The following is a 20,173-nucleotide window of genomic DNA, read 5'->3' on the forward strand; positions in this document are numbered from 1 at the left end:
GAGACCAAGTATAGACAATATCTGAAAACAATCAATGTTCATCTTTGATGGCAATAGTAGTGGTATGATATTTGCTGCTTTTAAAAGCCAATATCTGATATGTCCCTTATCTGAGGATCATATATGAAATGGCTTTTCAGAAAAGGGAGATGGGAGAAGAGCTTTCAGTATTTGCATGATCGGTGCACCTTTCCTATTCTATGCTCCAAAAATAGATTCAGTTGCATTTTTCAGTGTGTTTTGGATGCGCCTTTGCAAATGTCTTACATTGACAAACTTATTTAGTACTATTTTGCAAATAGGGTTACATTGTCGCAACATTGTGTTATGCACCTTGCCAGGCGTCATATCTACATAGAGCAGCTGGAGTGGACAAGAGTAGGTTTGCAAAATCTAGATAGAAGAGCATTTATGGTGGTGCATTCTCCATGATTGTGTCAGCTTATGTTTTGGTGCACTGCGCTGTCCTCCATCCGATTTTGGCTTTTGGTTAAGTTTTAGGCTTTTTGGTTAAGAGATCAAGTAAAGTCAAGATCTGAAAACAATCAATGTTCATCTTTGATGGCAATAGCAGTGATATGAAATTTGCTGCTTTTGAAAGCCAATATCTGATATGTCCCCTATATGGGGACCATATATTAAATGGCTTTTCAGAAAACACAGGCTAAGGTTAGGATAAAGGGGGTCATTCCGAGTTGATCGCTTGCCAGCTAGTTTTAGCAGACGTGCAAACACTATGCCGCCGCCCAGTGGGAGTGTATTTTAGCTTAGCATAATTGCAAACTGTTCTATCGAAGAGCGGCTACAAAGATTTTTTGTGTAGTTTCTGAGTAGCTCAAAACCTACTGAGCACCTGCGATCACTTCAGAATATTCAATTCCGGATTTGACGTCACAAACCCACCCAGCGTTCGCCCAGCCACGCCTTTGTTTTTCCTGGCACGCCTGCGTTTTTCTGCACACTCCCCGAAAACGGTCAGTTGCCACCCAGAAAAGCCCATTTCATGTCAAACACTCTGCGGCAAGCAGTGTGACTGAAATGCATTGCTAGACCCTGTGAAAAACGACATCGTTTGTTGTGCCCGTACGTCACGCATGCGCATTGCGTCGCATACACATGCGCAGAACTGCTGATTTTTAGCCTGATCGCTGCGCTGCGAACAAATTTAGCTAGCGATCAACTCGGAATGACCCCCAAAGTCCTTACAATTCTGTGTTAGGATACTTTTTTTTTAAATAGAGTAATTTTTATTCACAGCAATTTATCGTATACAGATATCGCATGAATCACATGACAACAGATACAGCACACAATCATACCACATCAGTATGAAACAGACACAGAACATAACCACAGATAGCTGTATATATAAAAAAGCAAAAGTTACTATAAAGCAACACATACAATATATATAAGTAGCCATATCTGTAAGCATGGTATGAGACAACATGAACATTTTTATATTTTATCCCATTAACCCTGCATATGCAAGTAACTAACAACCCTAAATAAAGTCACAAAATACAAACATAAATCAAAACAAGCAAAAAGGGAAGGAGAAAGGAAAATAAAACTATCAACAAATGAAGGAGAATAAGAAAGAGTGAACGTGAAGTAGAATATCATGTATAAAGTGCACCAGGCTCGACATCAACACTGGGCACAGGTCATTAAAAGAATAAAGTGCAAGGTCAGGGGAGGAGTATGAGAATTCAAGCCAAGGGGACCAAATTTTCTCAAATTTAGATAAAGAATTGTTATATATATATATATATATATACAAGCAGAGGTTCCCTGGGTGGGCATATGGCAATTCCCCCAATGGCAAACAGGAACCAGGCGGCACTCGTTGGATTTGATGAAAAAAATGTTGTGTATTAAAGATGAAAAAGCATGGTAATCAACCGACGTTTCAACGCCGCGCAGGGCGTTTTTTTCAAGGTGACATGCTGTGAATAAACAGTGCAGGTGCACGCTTACCTTTTAAAGGTGTCTGTAAGAGCCCCATCACGCTGGCTCCCATCCGCAGGCTGTGGGCTGGACATCCGGGTGGCTCCAGTGGAAGAGTCACACCCGGTGACGTCACGCTGTTGCCGGGCAACCACAGATGCCGGAAGCCTCTATCAGCCGCGTCTAGGGATAACCAAGAGGGACAAAACAGTGAAAATACATGTAATAAGACATGAATCAATATGGTGGGCATATTAAAGTGACAGTGACAGTGAAAATCATATTAAAAACATGTTAAAAACAATCCCATAGCAGGCTGCAACAGTCATATGAATAATTGGAAACATTAGGAAATATGCTCAAAACCTTGATATTCACTGACAGGCAGTCATCAGAACAGCATGCTATGAAGCTGCTATACTTATGCATAACTATAGGTGCATAAAGAAAATATATATATACGAGGATGCATTTATGTATATTATAAGAAGATATTCCAAACGATCTGTTCATTTAGCCCGTGTGGAGCCAGAGAGTTCAAACAATATATCCATTGTGTCTCTTTCTGTGCCAATCTCTTGGCCCTATCACCCCCTCTGGTGTAAACAGGGACATGATCCACAATCATATACTTGATCTGATGTAGTAGATGTTTCGCAGCTTTGTAATATCGTGCCACTGGTTGGTCATTATCCTTATTCTCTAATGCGGCTTTGATGGCGGAGCAATGTAGCGCCATGCGCTCTTTAAACATTCTAATTGTTTGTCCGACATACAATAAGCCGCATGGACACTGCAGAACATAGATCACAAATTGCGTGGAACAGGTGAGGTAATGTTGAATACGGAATTTTTTGTGTGTAATAGGATGTTCAAACGATGGACCTGTATTAGAAATTTACAAGTGGTGCATGATGCGCATCTAAAACAACCCTTTCTTTGGGTCATTCGTTTGCCCTTTGTCACATCAGTTTTGACCAATAGATCACGTAGATTGCGACCCCTTTTGTAACTGGGCATGATTGTGGTATTTTGAAAACATGGTGTTGAAATGTCACTCGAGACAATTGGCCAAAGAGCCCTTGTGGCTGTTGGCATAACACAGCTGGCAGTAGTGAATTCTGTCACTAGAGGAATTCTTTCTTTGTTGGTGGCCACCCTAGGGGTGTGAGAGAGTAATGTTGCTCTTGATATACTCATGACCCCCATTTTAATATCTACAAGCTGTTTCTTATGATATCCTCGCTGCATGAATTTCTGTATGACTTGGTCTAGTGCTGGCTCCAATTCAGATGGGTTGCTTGTTATTCTTGCCACCCTCAGCATCTGTGATTTGGGTAGAGCTTTCTTAAGTGCTGGTGGATGGAAGCTGTTTCTCTGAAGCAAGGAATTTCTGTCTGTAGATTTATTAAAAATTGATGTACTGATCTTATCACCAATGATCTTAATACGGACATCCAAGAAGTTGACCTCGGTATGGCTGTATGTGAATGTAAATTTCACAGGGTTGTTGATGTTGTTAATCTCTTCCACCATGCTGCATAGTAATGTTTCAGTGCCAGTCCAGAACAGCAAAAGATCATCAATGTAGCGTTTGTAAAAGAATATATTTTTACATAATTCGTTGTTAGAAAAAAATAACATGCGTTCCTGTGCAAACATGTATGTATTGGCGCAGCTCGGAGCTACATTAGAACCCATCACACACCCGGTGAGTTGAAGAAAATACTCACCGTTATGGATGAAATAATTGTGCGTCAGGGTTAATTCCAGCAATTGTAGAAACAGAGGGATATGGAGACCTGAAAACTCGTTTTCTTCCAAGAATTTGCGCATAGCCAACAGTCCAGAAGAATGAGGAATGATGGTGTACAAACTTTGTACATCCATCGTGCACATGATGGTATTCTTAGGTATTGGTGGCAATCTCTCCAATAGATTTAGTAGATGTGTGGTATCTCTTAAATAGGAATCTTGTATGGTGATGAGAGGTTGAATTAATGTGTCCAAAAATTGGGAAATTGGTTGCATTAGTGATCCTCTGGCGGATATGATGGGTCTCCCGGCGGATGAACAGGATCCTTATGTATTTTGGGTAATGTATATAGGACTGCTACCTTGGGGAATGGTTGGGAAAAAGATGAGAGAGTCTTGTTGTCAATGTGTCCGTCCTGAAATGCTTGACTAAGAATTTGATCAATGTCTTTCTTAAATGCAGTTGTCGGGTTACAGCGTAACTTTTTATAAGTGTCTGGATCTGCAATTTCTTGTGTGTAGGCCGCCTTGTCCTGAACGACGATTGGTGTCACAGTCACTTTAATATGCCCACCATATTGATTCATGTCTTATTACATGTATTTTCACTGTTTTGTCCCCCTTAGTTATCCCTAGACGCGGCTGATAGAGGCTTCCGGCATCTGTGGTTGCCCAGCAACAGCGTGACGTCACCGGATGTGACTCTTCCACCGGAGCCGCCCGGATGTCCAGCCCACAGCCTGCGGACGGGAGCCAATGTGATGGGGCTCTTACAGACACCTTTGAAAGGTAAGCGTGCACCTGCACTGTTTATTCACAGCATGTCACCTTAAAAAAAACGCCCTGCGCGGCGTTGAAACGTTGGTTGATTACCATGCTTTTTCATCTTTAATACACAACATTTTTTTCATCAAATCCAATGAGTGCCACCTGGTTCCTGTTTGCCATTGGGGGAATTGCCATATGCCCACCCAGGGAACCTCTGCTTGTATATACACTTTGAGGAAGGCACCGTGGTTATCCTGATTTATTTGGAGTGCCTATTATGTCTATACATATATATATATATATATATATATATATTATATATATCGGTCTATGATAATAGTATCATTCACCAGGATCTTAAAAGCAGATATCGAAGGACCAGCAGGAGCCATCCACAATCTCTCAACACACACCTTAGTCAAGGTGCATAAATTGTGAGAATACATAACCTCCCACTTGGACATGGAGTCAAGGCCCCCCACTCCCAAAAGACAAAACTGTGGAGTAAGCACACTTCCAGGTATGCCCATCCGCTCCAGAACCGACCTGATCCCAGACCAAAATGCCCGCAGCGATGGGCAGTCCCACACAAGGTGCCAAAAAGAACCCCCAGCAATCCCACACTTAGGGCAAAACATCCAAGTGGCCAGCCCCAAACCTAGCCAATCTAGCTGGTGTCATGTAAGTTCTATGTAAAAGAAAGAGCTGTATCTGTTGAAATCTAGGGGACTTAGTGACCATACTCGGGTACTCCAGGGCAATTTCCCTGTCTTCAGCATCTATAGGGCCCAGATCACCTTCCCATTTCTCACGGAGATGAGAAAGTGGGTCAGTGTGAAATTTAGTTAGGAGGTATGAGTAGGTGAGAGAAATAGCCTTAACTTGACCCAGTTTACTTACAACGGTCTTAATGGGAAATAGGAGGATTACCGGGGGTGAAGTCTTGAACTTAGACTGTAGGGCATGCCGAATTTGTAGGTATCTATAAAAGTATGAATTGGGTAAATCAAACTCATCTTTCAATTGCTGAAAAGACTTTAAAATGCCACCACTATACAGCTGGGATATGGTAATTATTGATCTAGAAGCCCAGTCCTCTTTACCCTCAAGAGTTTTCAATTCAGGGAGCCAAGCAGAGTACCAGAGGGGAGTATCCGGGTCCAGGCCGTCAAAACCAAGAAGAACCCTCAGGGCACACCAAATCTTTGCAGCCTGAAAGACAATGGGAGGTGAAAACTGAGATACATGCCCACTCAGAAGGACCTGTGTGGGAGAGAGGCCTGGATAGTAGCATTGGAGAAACACCCAGTGTAGTGAGCCAACATCACCACCCTGTACCCAGGTACTAATGTGTGACAGCTGAGCGGCGTAGTAGTACAATTGAAAATTAGGCAAAGCCAATCCACCATCAAATTTTGTCTGGTGAGAATATTCAACTGTATTCTAGGTCTCTTATTGGCCCATATCAAAGACAATACGATACTATTCAATTTCCTAAAGAATGTCGGGAAAATATATACCGGAGATTGCAAAATAATATCCAACATTTTTGGTAGCAATATCATTTTGATGAGGCTAACCCTGCCGGTTACCGTTAACTGGAGTTTACACCAAGATTTTGATTTACGTGTAATCTGTTGCACGAGTGGGTCAAGGTTTAGAGGTATGAAGTCAGAGGGATTATTCATAATTTGGATACCTAGGTATTTAAATTGGTCTGTCCAACAAAGGGGCATAGAAATTTTTGGAATATTGGGAGGGGGGCCAATGACAGGCATAATAAACGACAGTCCAGTTGATATGAAGGCCAGAGAAGCTGCCAAAGTCCTCCATGACCTGTAATAGAATGGGCATAGATGTGGCATAGTCATGCAGAAACAACAACAGGTCGTCTGCAGAAAGGGCAGTCTTGTCCATCCGAGGGCCTGTAGCAATACCTACAATGTCAGGATGCAATCGTATTAAACAAGCCAAAGGCTCGATAGCTATGGCAAACAATGTGGGGGAGAGGGGGCATCCCTGTCTGGTGCCCCGGGACAGATTAAAAGACGATAAGATACTATTCAATTTCCTAAAGAATGTCGGGAACTGCCGTTTACTGAGATCCTGGCACTTGGACTTTGGTATAGCAGTTTAGTCCATTGTATATAGTTAGGGCCGAAGCCCATACATCTCATAACTTCCCACAGATACGACCACTCAATGCTGTCAAAAGCCTTGGCCGCGTCCAACGAGACCATGACCGAGTCTGAGGGAAAGTCGTGCGGGGATTGCAGTATGGTATACAATCTGTGCAAGTTGATAGAGGGGGACATACCAGGCATAAAGCCGTATTGATCCTGGTGAATTATAGAGGAGATAACCATGTTAATACGAATCGCCAAAATCTTTGCCAGGATCTTAGCATCAGCGGGAATTAGAGAGATTGGCCTGTAGGAATCTAAGAGCCTGGGGTCCTTATCAGGTTTCGGCAGGAGTATAATAATAGCCTCAGACATGGAGGGGGGAAGTTGATTACTAGCAAATAAATCTAAAAATAAAGAATGTAACCTGGGGCCAAAAAAATCTATGTGTTGTTTGTATATTTCATTGGGGAGTCCATCAGATCCCAGGGATTTACCATTAGGAGATAAACCCAGTGCCGTAGCACCTTATTCAATGTAGTAGGGGCGTCTAGGAAGGCACAAGCCTCAGGGGAGAGTGTGGGGAGGGATATACGTTCCATGCATTGACGTAGGTCTGTGTCGGAGCAAGCCAGCTGAGACCTATACACATTCTCATAGTAGGAGAGGAACAGCTGCGCAATGTCAGGCGTGGTGTCGACAATTGTGCCGTCAGGACCAAACACTTGCGTAATGATATTCCCTGGTCGGTCATTATAAACTAAATGAGCCAAGAAGCTACCAGGTCTATCCGCTTGCATGTATAAATAAGTGGCTCAAAATAAAAGAGAACGTGAGTTGGTATCAGCAAGATGGGTTAACCATGCCGACTGAGCCGCCAACCAATGTGTCTTAATCGCAGGGGTGCCGTCTCAAGTATCAAATCTCCAGATCCCTAAAGTCAGATTCAAGGGTTTTCTCTTTTTCTGTATTGGACACTTTATGGGCTGCTATCCGTCCAAGCAATGTGCCTCGTAAAAAAGCCTTAAATGAATCCCAAACTACAGACACTGGGGCTGATCCTACATTATCTGCAAAGTATCCCTCCCACTGAGATTCAAGGTCTGAACAGTCACCCAACTGGACCAGCCAAGATGGGTGTAATTTCCAATAGGACTGTCCCCTCTGGTACTCCACATTAAGTGGCATCATTATAGGTGAATGATCAGATACACCTCTAGCCTCGTAGTGAACATCCGAAATTTTAGGCAACAGTGCAGGGGAAACCAGGATCAGGTCAATTCTAGAGAAGGAACTATGCGTGCTAGAAAAACAAGAAAATTGCTGAAGCGTAGGAAATCGACTCTTCCAGACATCCACCCACTGTAGACTTCACACGAAATCAGCAAATTTAGTCGGGCCCCCACCCACCCCAGGTACAGGAGGAGACTTCCACCTATCCAGAGAGACATCAAGAACATTATTGAAATCCCCTAAACAGATAACAGGGGTGGATGGGAAGGAGGCAATAAAGGAGGCGGCCTTTTGCAAAACTTCATAAGAGAACGGAGGAGGCACATAAACAGACAAAAGAAAAAAGGTTTGGGAACTCAGTTTACTTTCAATAAATCCATATCTACCATACGGGTCAGTGGCAACCGTAATTAACTCAAATTGCACCGTTTTTTTTTTTTTAATCAAAGCCAACAGCCCACGAGAGAAGGATGAGTGTGAGGAGTGGTAGGCCCACCCCACCCAGGGTCTGCGGAGCGACATCAGTCTAGTTCCTTCTAAATGGGTCTCACTTAAGCAAACTATGTCCGGGCCATATTTCCCAATCATTTTAAGTACTAGGGAACATTTTATTTTATTGTTAACACCACAGACATTCCACGCCAAAAGTTTCAGGTCTGGCATTGCACTTGTAAAAGTATCTGACCCATAACGGATAAATACAATATAGTATGGGTACGCCGAACCATCAGCAAAAGCAGCCAGAGATACGGGTGCTTTAGTATGGCGAATATAGGGTCAGCAGTACCTGGGAGAGACCTGACATAAAGTAGCCCAAGAGAGTAATGGAGTTCAACCACTCGCCGTCCACTTACCCCGGGCTGTAAGCCTTGGCAAACACTACATAATACCTGCACGTCACAGTCAGAAATACAGAAATAAGAAAAATAAAAAACTAAAGAAAGAAGAAAAAAACACACAAACACAGAGAGAACCCGCATAACAAACCCCCATCCCGTATACCTCCCCAAACTTTGGCATACTTGTATCCCTAACAACTCCCAAACCTTTAAGATCTAAATCCCCAAGAGAAACCTAAACATAAATGTAAATACCACTAAACACTGAAGCCCAGAACCACCAAAGCAAGGGGGCTCCCCGGACTTATACTTGCATATCCTAGGCATAGAAGTTCGGAAATAGCAATGTCGGAGGTCAATCTGGAGCCAGCTGGCGGGCGCCCGGAGCATATCTGTCCAGCCAAGCAGCAGCCTCTCTAGGAGAATTAAAGAATTTGGTCTCCCCGTCCGCTACCACACGAAACCTGGATGGGGACAGCATAGAGTAGGAGAGATTCAGGTCCCGGAGGCGACGCTTGATGGGCAGGAATTGGGCCCGGTCCTTTTGGACATCCGCAGCAAAGTTCAGAAATGCCGACACCCTGACACCATTCCTGAGGAGTGGGCCCTTCGTGCGACCCAGACAAAGGACAGAGTCACGGTCTTTATAATGCAAGAATTTGGCAATAAAAGTTTGTGGAGGAGCACCAGGAGTAAAGGCCTAGAGGGTATCCTGTGGGCACGTTCCACCGCAAACTGTGAGGTAAAGGAGTCCGCGCTGTACAGCTCTTTGAGCGATGATTCCAGAAAGTCCTCAGGATGTGACACTTCCTCTTTCTCAGGCAGGCCAACAAACCGCACATTATTTCTACGTAGGTGTCCCTCCATGTCCAGGATCTTAGTTTGCAGCGATGAGACTTGCTGGGACACTGTGGAAACAGATTGTTTCAGAGGGCCACAGAGATCCTCCAGGTTGGAGAGCCGCGTCTCGGCCTCGCCCATTCTCTCGCAGATATGCTGGACATCCTGTCTCAATAAAGAAAGATCACATTGCACCTTCTCCATTTTGTCAGATAAACGTTGTTCACTACCCGCTATAGCTTCCAGAACCTGTTGAATGGAGGGGGCAGGAGGGGACGCACAATAACCTGAGTCAGCCCCAGATGGGGGATCAGGACGAGTGGAGGGGGATGAGTTAGGAGATGACTGCGCTGGCTGGCTGGTAGACTGGCGAGTGTACTTGTCCAATTTAGCCGCAGCCGAGCACTGGCCATCCTTCACCATGGTAACCAAGGGTGATCCGGCAATCAGATAGACTCCGGGTGGCAAGGTGAGGGCTCACAGGGGCTTCAGGGGGTCACTCCACACCCCAGGGATCCGATGGCGCCGAACTTTGCCGCAGATTCACTGCAGCAGGAACCCGGGACTGCGCGGCTGGAAGCAGGTAATTGAGGCCGGGGATCCAGTAGCGGCCTAGGCCTCAGCTCCGGGCAGCGGCGGCCGCAGTCAGGAAGCCAGCCAGGAGGGTAACAGGGGACACCCGCCGCAGCCCAGAGGGATAGGGGCAACATGCAGCCCAATTGTGCCTCAAGAAGGGGCCCAGGATGGGTAACCGGATCTATAGCCCGGGGAGCTCCAGGAACCTGCTGCCTACCCGCTTGCCACCGTGGCCACGCCCCTGTGTGGACACCTTTAAGAAATCACAGATCAAGACTGTTTGTGTGCAAGAATGGAACAACATCACACCTGAGCAATGCATGTGACTAGTTTCTCCATACAGGAGGCGTCTTTACGCAACAAAGGCTTTTGTACATAGTATTAAATAAATTTCAGTAAGTGTGTTCAGTTCTGTTTCCCTGCATCATTTCACATTATTACACATAACATATGGACATCTATGGTTTGATTTGATTGCACGTGTGGATTACATGGGTTGCTGCTGGCATTTAGTGAAAATTTCACTACAATGTCCCCTTTACAAATATATTTATTGAAAAAAATGTTGATATTTTACCTGCTGCGTCTATATACCTGCTCTCGGCACAGGTTACTGTTCCCAGTCATAGTCCACGTGGATTGCAAAGTAAGAAAAAGTAAAAAAAAAAATATTTTCTTTTTATAAATCTCACGTCAACCTTTTCATGGGTTGACTTTTGCCATGTCGACCTACTGATCATATATATATATATATATATATATATATATATATATATATAAAAATAAAAGGGTTAAATCCCGGCACTAATATTGAATAGTAGTGCTCCCTTGCCCTTCCCGGGTGTGGCGGTCCAATGCTGTAGAAGGATATGCAGGCAGCACTCAGTAGTCTTATGTGATGCTTGTCTTTATTCAGATATCATACAACATATGTTTCGAGCTACAAGCACGTCGTCAGGGATCAATCGTGTACACCAACTAGTGAAACCTATATACCCGTCTAACACCTCCCCCCTTCCCCTGATTGCACTCACCGGTCCACTGGCTCATTGCGCTAAACAATGATGTCATCAGACAGCGCGGCCCCAGGTCCGTCCGGTCACTGGTAACCATGACGACCCGGCCAGCGCTACTGGTACAATTTGCCGCTTCAATGTTTCCTTACCAAGACGCTGTGCAGTGACGTAGTCAGCTGGCGCGGTCACAGGTCAATGCAGTCAGCAGTAACCATAGTTATCTGTGAAAACAACATGAAAAACATAAACATTTAAAATCAAGTTCAAAAAATGATTAAAACATTCCCGGACATGCGATGGCCCTTAGATATATCCCTTACATATACATATATGGACTAGTGGATCACATGACTTTTATTGGAACATACTGTATATGAGGCTATAGTGTATTCGTGAATTAAAGAAAACAATGTATGCCTAATGTTTCATTTAAGCCCCTCGGGGACAGTGTTGCAAACTTCTTCTCCTATTGCCTCCCCTTCTAAATGGTGGAACATGGTCTACAATTTTACAACGGATGCTGGCTACACTGGACCCGCCGTGGTGCAATGCCTCGCGACCGGCTGATCACTGCGTCCATTAGCTCTAATCGCGGTGCGGTGATTAGCCATGCATTCCCTGAATTGGCACTCTGTCTTGCCCACGTAGACTAACCCACATGGGCAAGACACATTACCAAATGATTCCACGATGATATATATAAAATTAACTTGATGACATACTCAGTGAAGCAGAAACCAAAACATGGATTTCTAAGGATCTACAAAAAGCATTGACAGTTGACTTTACAGTTGTACCACTGTTTTATACAGTACCCAAAGTGCACAAGAATGCCCAAGCACCCCCCAGGGAGGCCCATTATATATATCACTTTACCAGAATATCTACTTACCTTGATACTTTATTGAATCCCTGTATCCAGAAAACTAGGTCGTACCTTAAGGACTCTAATGCATTATTGCAACATCTGGGTAACCTTGTGTTTGACCCGAACAGTACAGTTATATGCAGTGCAGATGTGACCAGCCTGTACATCTGCATCCCACATGATGCAGGTGTGCAGGCTGTAATTGATTTATTGAGAGACAACCCTAACTACAAAGGACCACCTATACATTTTTTAGTTCAACTACTTTTGTTGACATTGACTAGGAAGTACTTTATGTTTAATGACATGTACTACTTGCAATTGCACGGATGTGCGATGGGGTCCAATGTGACCCCATCGTATGCCTACGCATTCATGAGCAGGATAGTATAAGACTTGATTTACACTAGTCCCCACTATGACTCAATAATCATTTATTTGAGGTTTATTGATGATTTGTTAATTTTTTGGAAGGGGGACATCTCGACTTATGAGAGATCCTGGACACACATAATAGATCTAACAGTGTAGTACAGTTAACCTATGATATCAGTACAACACAGGTACATTTTCTGGATGTTGATATTAAATTATCTGTTGGCATAATCCAGACAAATTTATTTGTTAAGGCCACTGACAGAAACACGCTGTTAAAATCTGACAGCTTCCATCCATTGCCCTTAAAACAAGGTTTGCCTTACTCTCAAATGTTGAGAGTTAAGAGTATAACCGGAAGCAGCACAGGTGCGTTGGAAAAAATGACTTCAAAATTCCGTCAGCGGGGCTACAGGCCAGATGTCTTGAGACAAGCCAAAAATAGAGTGGATCAATTATCCAGAGAGGACACCTTTAAATCCAGAGTAAAATCTGTTGCAGGTACTAAGATCCCCTGGGTTACTAGATACACTAACAAAAGTGAATACCTCAAAAAGGCATTAAAAAACTCTGGCCAATAGTTAACACAGATAAAGAATTGCCTACACTTAAAGATGTACATCAGGGCTCTGTACGGTCAACTGGTGCGCACACGTGACTGGATCAGCCAGATCATTGTAGCCCATCACCAGGCAATTTCAGACGGCCACACGCTACCACACAATTGGAGACCAATCACGGGTAGGAGCGGTGGGATTAGGCGGCACCTCTCCATACTTGGCAATATACCAACACCATCTACAATACCTGGCCTCTACTTCCAGAAAACTGGATACAGGCACCACCACAATACCAACGTGAGACCATCCAGTCACTGGTATCGTATACACAGCAGACCAAAGGCAGTTTTAGGCATAGTGACTTATATGTAGCATCCCCCCTCTAATCAAATTGAGGGAGGTCAACTGCAAGTTATCTATTATTAGACCTAACGCTACATAAAAGACACACTGCAGTATCTCTCTATTAGATAGTTCAGTGGCATTACTTCATGGTTATATGATTTCTGCATGTCACAATTTTTGCCAGTCTCTAATAGATGTATATGATTCCTTATACTGTTGCAAGGTTATTGGCACATTAATAATAACCCATGGGTTTATGATCTCTCTGTGTGTCATAGAAAACTGCGTTTTTGTGAATATAAGATACCTCATGCTGCTGCCAGGCTTATATTTATGTTTCAGCCTTATTTGTTAGTGGTTGCATATGTCTCCAGAAATGCTGGAGACTTGGTAGTGTTGGTATAATTTATTTGTCCTATGCATTCACTCTTATCTGAGGATATTTATTGTTGGAATTTTTTGCACAGAGGACAACAAATTATATACAACATCTGAGTTTTTGGTCTATGCCGCCACATGTATGCTTAGCTCATATATATAACTATTGAGAATATAATTGTTGTAAGTGAGTATATTATCTACTCCAAGTCAGTGATATTAGTGACAAGCATAACATTTGCGGATATACCCCACTAGAGGTGCTTAATTGCTTCTGAGCCTGAATGCTAAATAGTTGAGGGCTGGGTCGGTACTTGGATGGGAGACCACCTTGGAACACCCTGGTACTGCAAAAACTGCTGCCTTTTTGTATATCACTGTAAAAACAACTATTACGGTTACATGACTATATGGACTATTTGTGCTTATTAACCGTTTTTGCATACATATATTGGTACTTAGTGCTGCATAGTGGCCAGACTAATGATTTAATTGTATTGATTATTGGATATATAAGAAAGGATTGTTTTGGATGTTTTGTGGCATTTTCCACATAAGAGACCATTATACCCATTTTTTGTCTATGGTCCTGTCACATATGTGTTCAATCATTGTGAACCTCTAATAATCCCTATCTCCAGCACTTAAGGGGGGTACTCACGGAGCGATCGCTGCTTAAAATCTAAGCAATCTGACTAGATTGCTTAGATTTTAAGCATGATCGCTCCGTGTGTAGCCCCCACAGCAATAGCGATGCTCAGCCCCACGCATCGCTATCGCTGGTGCTAGATTGGCCTGCCATGCAGGCCAATCTAGCAGGTCACTCATTTCACCCGCTGGGTGAAATGAGCGCCCCCCGTCTCCCCCTGCATGCTCAGCACACATCGCGCTGTGCTGAGCGGTGGGAGATATGTGCGCTGAGCGGTTCGCTCAGCACACATCTCTCCCACATCGGCCCGTGAATACGGGCCTTAACAGTTTATCCAATTAGAGTGATAAAAGAGGCAAGCACAATATTTGCGGACATACCCCACTGGAGATGCCCAATCTCTTCCGATCTTGGAAGCCAAGCACTGGAGGGCTGGGTTAGTACTTGGATGGGAGACTACCTTGGAACACCCTGGTACTGCAATAAATATTGCTGCCTATCTGTGTATCACTGATAAAGAATATCAATTGGCACTGTATGACCTATGATTTAATTCTCTGCAATAAAATGTCCCTAAGGGATTCTTGCAGAATGAATGATGGTCATATTTTTCACAATGAACATTGTTATAACCATAATGTGACATTTTATTGGCTTTAGAAAAGACCTTCCAGCTCATCTTATATTATAGCATTTACGCTACCAAATATATACTTTGTTATTATATTTTCGCTGAGTTATTGATCCACATCTTGATCTAAACTGAACTCCTATAACCATATTTTAATAAGAATCCATTAAAGATATGATTTTATCAGCCTAAGGTATTGAAACATATCAGTCCATCTGATTTAGAGTGCTCCCAAATAAGAGTCTTCTACTTTCCATTCTCTTCATTTGGTATTTGTTCTGATACTCTTTGACTCAAGGGAGCACCACTGAATGGTAACCCATACACACACCCTAAAAGATACAAAATCTTTCATGTGTATGGTAACCTGAGTCAGAAGCAATTTCTGAGATACAAATTCAGTTTTTCAGAGGACACTATCTACATTTATATATAATTTTTTGACTGGTGCGGTTCCCACAAACTCCCTTTTTCTACAATTAAAGATGTACAGTTTATGCCAGCCTACACAAGGGGGCGTAACTTAAAAGATAGATTGGTGAAAATCGTATGTCACAGGTATGAATACTGATCCTAAACCTGAACATTTTTTGACTAGAAACAACGATTGCTATTGTTGTATAGGCTGCACTACATGCCGCTCTATATTAACTGGTGATCATAACAGACACCCCTATACAGGGGTAAAATTTCCCATTAAACATGCATTAACCTGTACCTCTAGATATATCATGCACACTCTGTCTTGCCCATGTGGGTTATTCTACGTGGGCAAGACAGTGCCAATTCAGGGAACGCATGGCTAATCACTAATCTTTGCACCGTGATTAGAGTGGGTTTAGCTAATGGACACAGTGATCAGCCGGTCGCGAGGCATTGCACCACGGCGGGTCACAGTGTAGCCAGCATCCGTTGTAAAATTATAGACCGTGTGCCACTATTTAGAAGGGGAGGCAATAGGAGAAGAAGTTTGCTACAACTGGAGAGCTGCTGGATTTATCAACTAGGAACACTGTCCCTGAGGGGTTTAAATGAAACATTAGGCATACATTGTTTTCTTTAATTCACGAATACACTATAGCCTCATATACAGTATGTTCCAGTAAAAGTCATGTGATCCACTAGTCCATATATGTATTTTGTACTTATAAGGGATATATTTAAGGGGCATCGCATGTCCGGGAATGTTTTAACCATTTTTTGTACTTGATTTTAAATGTTTGTTTATGTTTTTCATGTTGTCACAGATAACTATGGTTACCGCTAGCTGCATTGACCTGTGACCGCGCCAGCTGATTACGTCACTGCACAGCATCTTGGTAAGGAAACATTGAAGTGGCAAATTGTACCAGTAGCGCTGGCCGGGTCATCATGGTTACCAGTGACCGGACGGACCTGGGGCCGCACTGTCTGATGACATAATTGCTTAGCGCAACGAGCCAGTGGACCCAGCATGGCGTGAGTGATCAGCGGCGTGGACAGGTGAGTGCAATCAGGTGAAGGGGGGTGATGTTAGATGAGTATATCTGAATAAAGACAAGCATCATATAAGACTCCTGAGTGCCGCCTGCATATCCTTTTACATATATATATATATATATATATATATATATATCTGTCTCAAGATCATGTTACATGCATCTAAAAAACATATCCAAAATACAACCATACCTTAGACAAGACACTGCAAAAACTCTAATCCATGCTCTCATTATCTCCCGCATTGATTATTGCAATAGTCTTCTTACTGGTTTTACCAAAAAGAGACTCTCACCACTACAATCCATTCTGAATGCAGCTGCGAGGCTAATCTTCCTTGCTAGACGTTCATTGTCTGCAGATCCACTCTGTCAGTCCCTCCATTGGTTACCTGTATTCTACCGTATTCAATATAAAATACTTTTACTCACACATAAGGCCATTAACCATACTACACCAATGTACATCTCTTCGCTTATCTCAAAATATCTCCCAACCCGACCTCTCCGATCGTCACAAGCAGTGGCGCACCCAGGGGGGGTTTCCGAGTACCCAGAAACCCCCCTCCACCAAAAAAAAAAATTTTTTTTTTTTTTTTTTTTTAATGCTGCATGAGTATTGTTAATGGCTGTCTAGCGTCCTCTGCAGCCTGCTCTCTTCCTGGTGGCACTTGTAAGTGCTTCATAAAAGTTTACTTTATTTTAATTATAGTACATATATATTGTCAAAGTCAGAAAAATATTCTATGCACACTACCATATTTGCACCTCACACAGGTCCGTGCTGCGCATGCGTACGCTCTCCCGTACGTGCGCATACTCACAGTCGCGGGCACCCGCAGGCGCACGGTATGCGTATTTACGGTAGAGTTTATGTGATCGTAGCGTGCGACTCAATCATTACATATTTTCACTATATAATGTATTTTGTAGATCATGGTCCCTTTGATAGATTCTGAAAGTTTGGTTAATATAGAATGTTCGTGAACAGAGAAATCCCCCTTTGTTTGATACGAAGGGTCAGACAGGAGTAATACAGTGGTGTTTAGTACCCATCGGAAGAGTATTTAATTAGCAATATTCCGGTGTTGGTTTGAAGCAGATTAATCGCTCGTGCGAATAGTTATGGACATAAGAAGTTTATGAACATTTACTGTATTTGCACTTACTTATCCATGCGGCGGGAAACCCAGTTTCCCTCCCACCTGAGCTGTTGGAAATAGTCACGGCCCACCTGTATGAATCAACCTATGACCTTTTGTTATGATGCGAGGAGGAATTCCTGTGTCCAATGAACAATGAGATTGTAGGGACCATTGAATTGCATTGTGTGTGGGGCATAAATAGACAGGCCGATCACATCCAGCTCTCACTCTTCAACGGTTATCATTGCTGAAAATCGGGAGCTGGATGTCCAGAGGCACATGCGATCGTTTCCTTTGTGCGTAAGTTTTCTCCGCAACTATATTGATCTTCTTGTTATTGTGGGCCAATTTCTCTCTCTCTCTCTCTTCTCCTCTTTCTCTCTTATTTTCCCTTAAATAGTAATTGTATTATATTTCCTGTGTAGTTATCTGGTTAGGTAGTCTATGTTATATTGTAGTGTATGATTTGTATTTGTATTAATTCTTTTGCAAGTATATCATTCATAATATATATATATTAGGCGTTGGACCCTAAGCCCAGGTATCTGTGTATTTCTTATAGTGTTAAGTATTCTCAGAGCGTCGGTGACGCTAGAACAGCTCTAAAGGTAATAAGGTTATACTGTGTTGCATTTACACTCTATCATTACACTAAGGTTTTACTGCACAATACACTGTTTATGGTTTAGATACAAAGGTTTAACATTGTGAGCGTCAGCGCCGCTGGTGATCTCCTCGTGGTCCCAAGCGTCCGCTACGCTATAGCGAATCATTACGTTAGTCAGCAGCCAATAGCGTGCCTGCCTGTGATCTCTTGGCCTTGAGCGAACGTGACGCTTGAGCGTCTCGACCACGGCTAAGCGATCGTTACGCAACGAGTGTACCCTTACGGTACTTCATACGTAGATAGCGTACAGCGTTCTTAGACCTCATAAAGGGTATTATATAAGATAAATATTTAGCTTTATCAATTGCGGGCTCGTCCTGTCCTTCACATATCTGCACTAGGTAATTTCAGCAGACATTATCCAGCAGCAAAGGGCGGGAGATCATATTCCTCGTAGTGCTGTTTGGATAAGCGTCTGCTTCTCTTAGTAAAGGGTGCTGAAGGAATCCGGGAACCGGAGGTAAGAACAACACGCTAGTCTCTTTTAAAACTGTTTATTTTTCTGTCTTGCGTACACACGCACGCATATCTGCATTTCTTTTCATTCGTGTATTTTCATATATCACTCTCCTGTTTGCTATTGTATAATTGATAAACGTGCTAAGAGAGATTTGCCGCTATTTTATAGTTTAAGAGTAAAAAGGTAATATAGTTAAAGTATAGACAAACACAGCTGTGCCTGAGAGACAAGGCGAAGTCAGTGTGGTGCGCGGTAGATGATAAAGGATCATCTACATTGATAAACGTATAAATTGTGTTACGGTGGATCTTTGCTTTGCGTACACGTGTCTCTAACAAAGGACTGAGACTTGCGTACGCAACCCAAGGGCCGACGCACGCAGCGTATATTACGCAACGGAGCGTACGGGTACGCCCACGTAACTCAAATCACAAGTGTTAATTTTTTTCAACGCGATAAATAGCGCAACGCGGTAAATAACGCAAGGCGATAAATCGCGCAAATCTATTTTAACATTCGAAATTTAAATTAATAGATCCTTCTCCTAATTTGTAACACATCTGGTCTAAAGAGAAATTTCTGCGCAGAAATAGAAATAGAAACAAAAGTGTATATGTGGTGAGTGAGTGTTTGTTTTTACAATTTTTGAGGTTGAACCACAAGAAAAGTCGAGTTCTCGTGAGGTACATGCGTGTAAATGACGTACATGGTGGCTAGGGAGGCATCCCTGGTTAAAACATACAATTTGAGCATTAGAGTGTAGCAGACCAGGAGGTCATACTGTAACAGACCAGGAGGTCATAGCAGACCAGCAGGTTCAGGTACAGCAGACAAGAAAGTCTGCTATACAGTCCACAGGCACAACACCAAGAAAGGGTTGGTGCAACACCCATATAGGCCATACAAGCTCTGGCTGAAGGAATTCGCAGCCGCAATTTTCGATTCCACTGGTCGCTCCGTACATAAGATTAGTTGCTTATGTGCTGAACGATTGTACCGCACGTAATTGTGTGCATTAGTAAACCTGACCGGTACTATTTGTGTACGAAGGTCATAAACGCTATTTGTACATTCTAACGTGATTTGTGTAATTTTTTTTATTTTAAGGGAGGTTCGCTGCTCACTCAGGAACTATCCAACAACCAATAGTTACTGGAAAGAGTAAGTGTTCTTCGGATCACCCTCACAGGTTCCAGTAAATAGAGGTTCAGGTCGCAGGGGCCCTGGGTCGAGTACGCCAGCACCATATCGGTGTGATCAGGTCGTATTGGTCGGCGTGGGCGAGTGAGTGGGGTACTCGGTAAACCGCCACCGTCAGCCTATTTTGAACATTTTGGTTTGCGTAAGGGTTGGCTGAATAAAGCAACACCTTCGAACTATGGGGGCCACTTGTTCAGGTAGGGGGCGATCAACCTCGGTTCGGGTTGATTCAGTGAACCGACCAGTCGGGTCGGCAAGATACGTAATGTGTGAGAAATACGGAAGTCACACAGAAGCTTTATGTGATGAATGGGAGA

At 43.2% G+C, this 20,173-nt stretch overlaps 1 pseudogene; it reads left to right on the plus strand.

Moving 5' to 3' along the window:
• The first annotated feature begins 14,641 nt into the window (after nucleotides 1–14,641).
• On the plus strand, nucleotides 14,642–14,761 carry LOC134949999 (5S ribosomal RNA; annotated as a pseudogene).
• The last annotated feature ends 5,412 nt before the right edge of the window (nucleotides 14,762–20,173 follow it).

The sequence above is a fragment of the Pseudophryne corroboree genome, chromosome 8 (genome assembly GCF_028390025.1).
Source record: "Pseudophryne corroboree isolate aPseCor3 chromosome 8, aPseCor3.hap2, whole genome shotgun sequence".
Lineage (NCBI taxonomy): Eukaryota > Metazoa > Chordata > Amphibia > Anura > Myobatrachidae > Pseudophryne > Pseudophryne corroboree.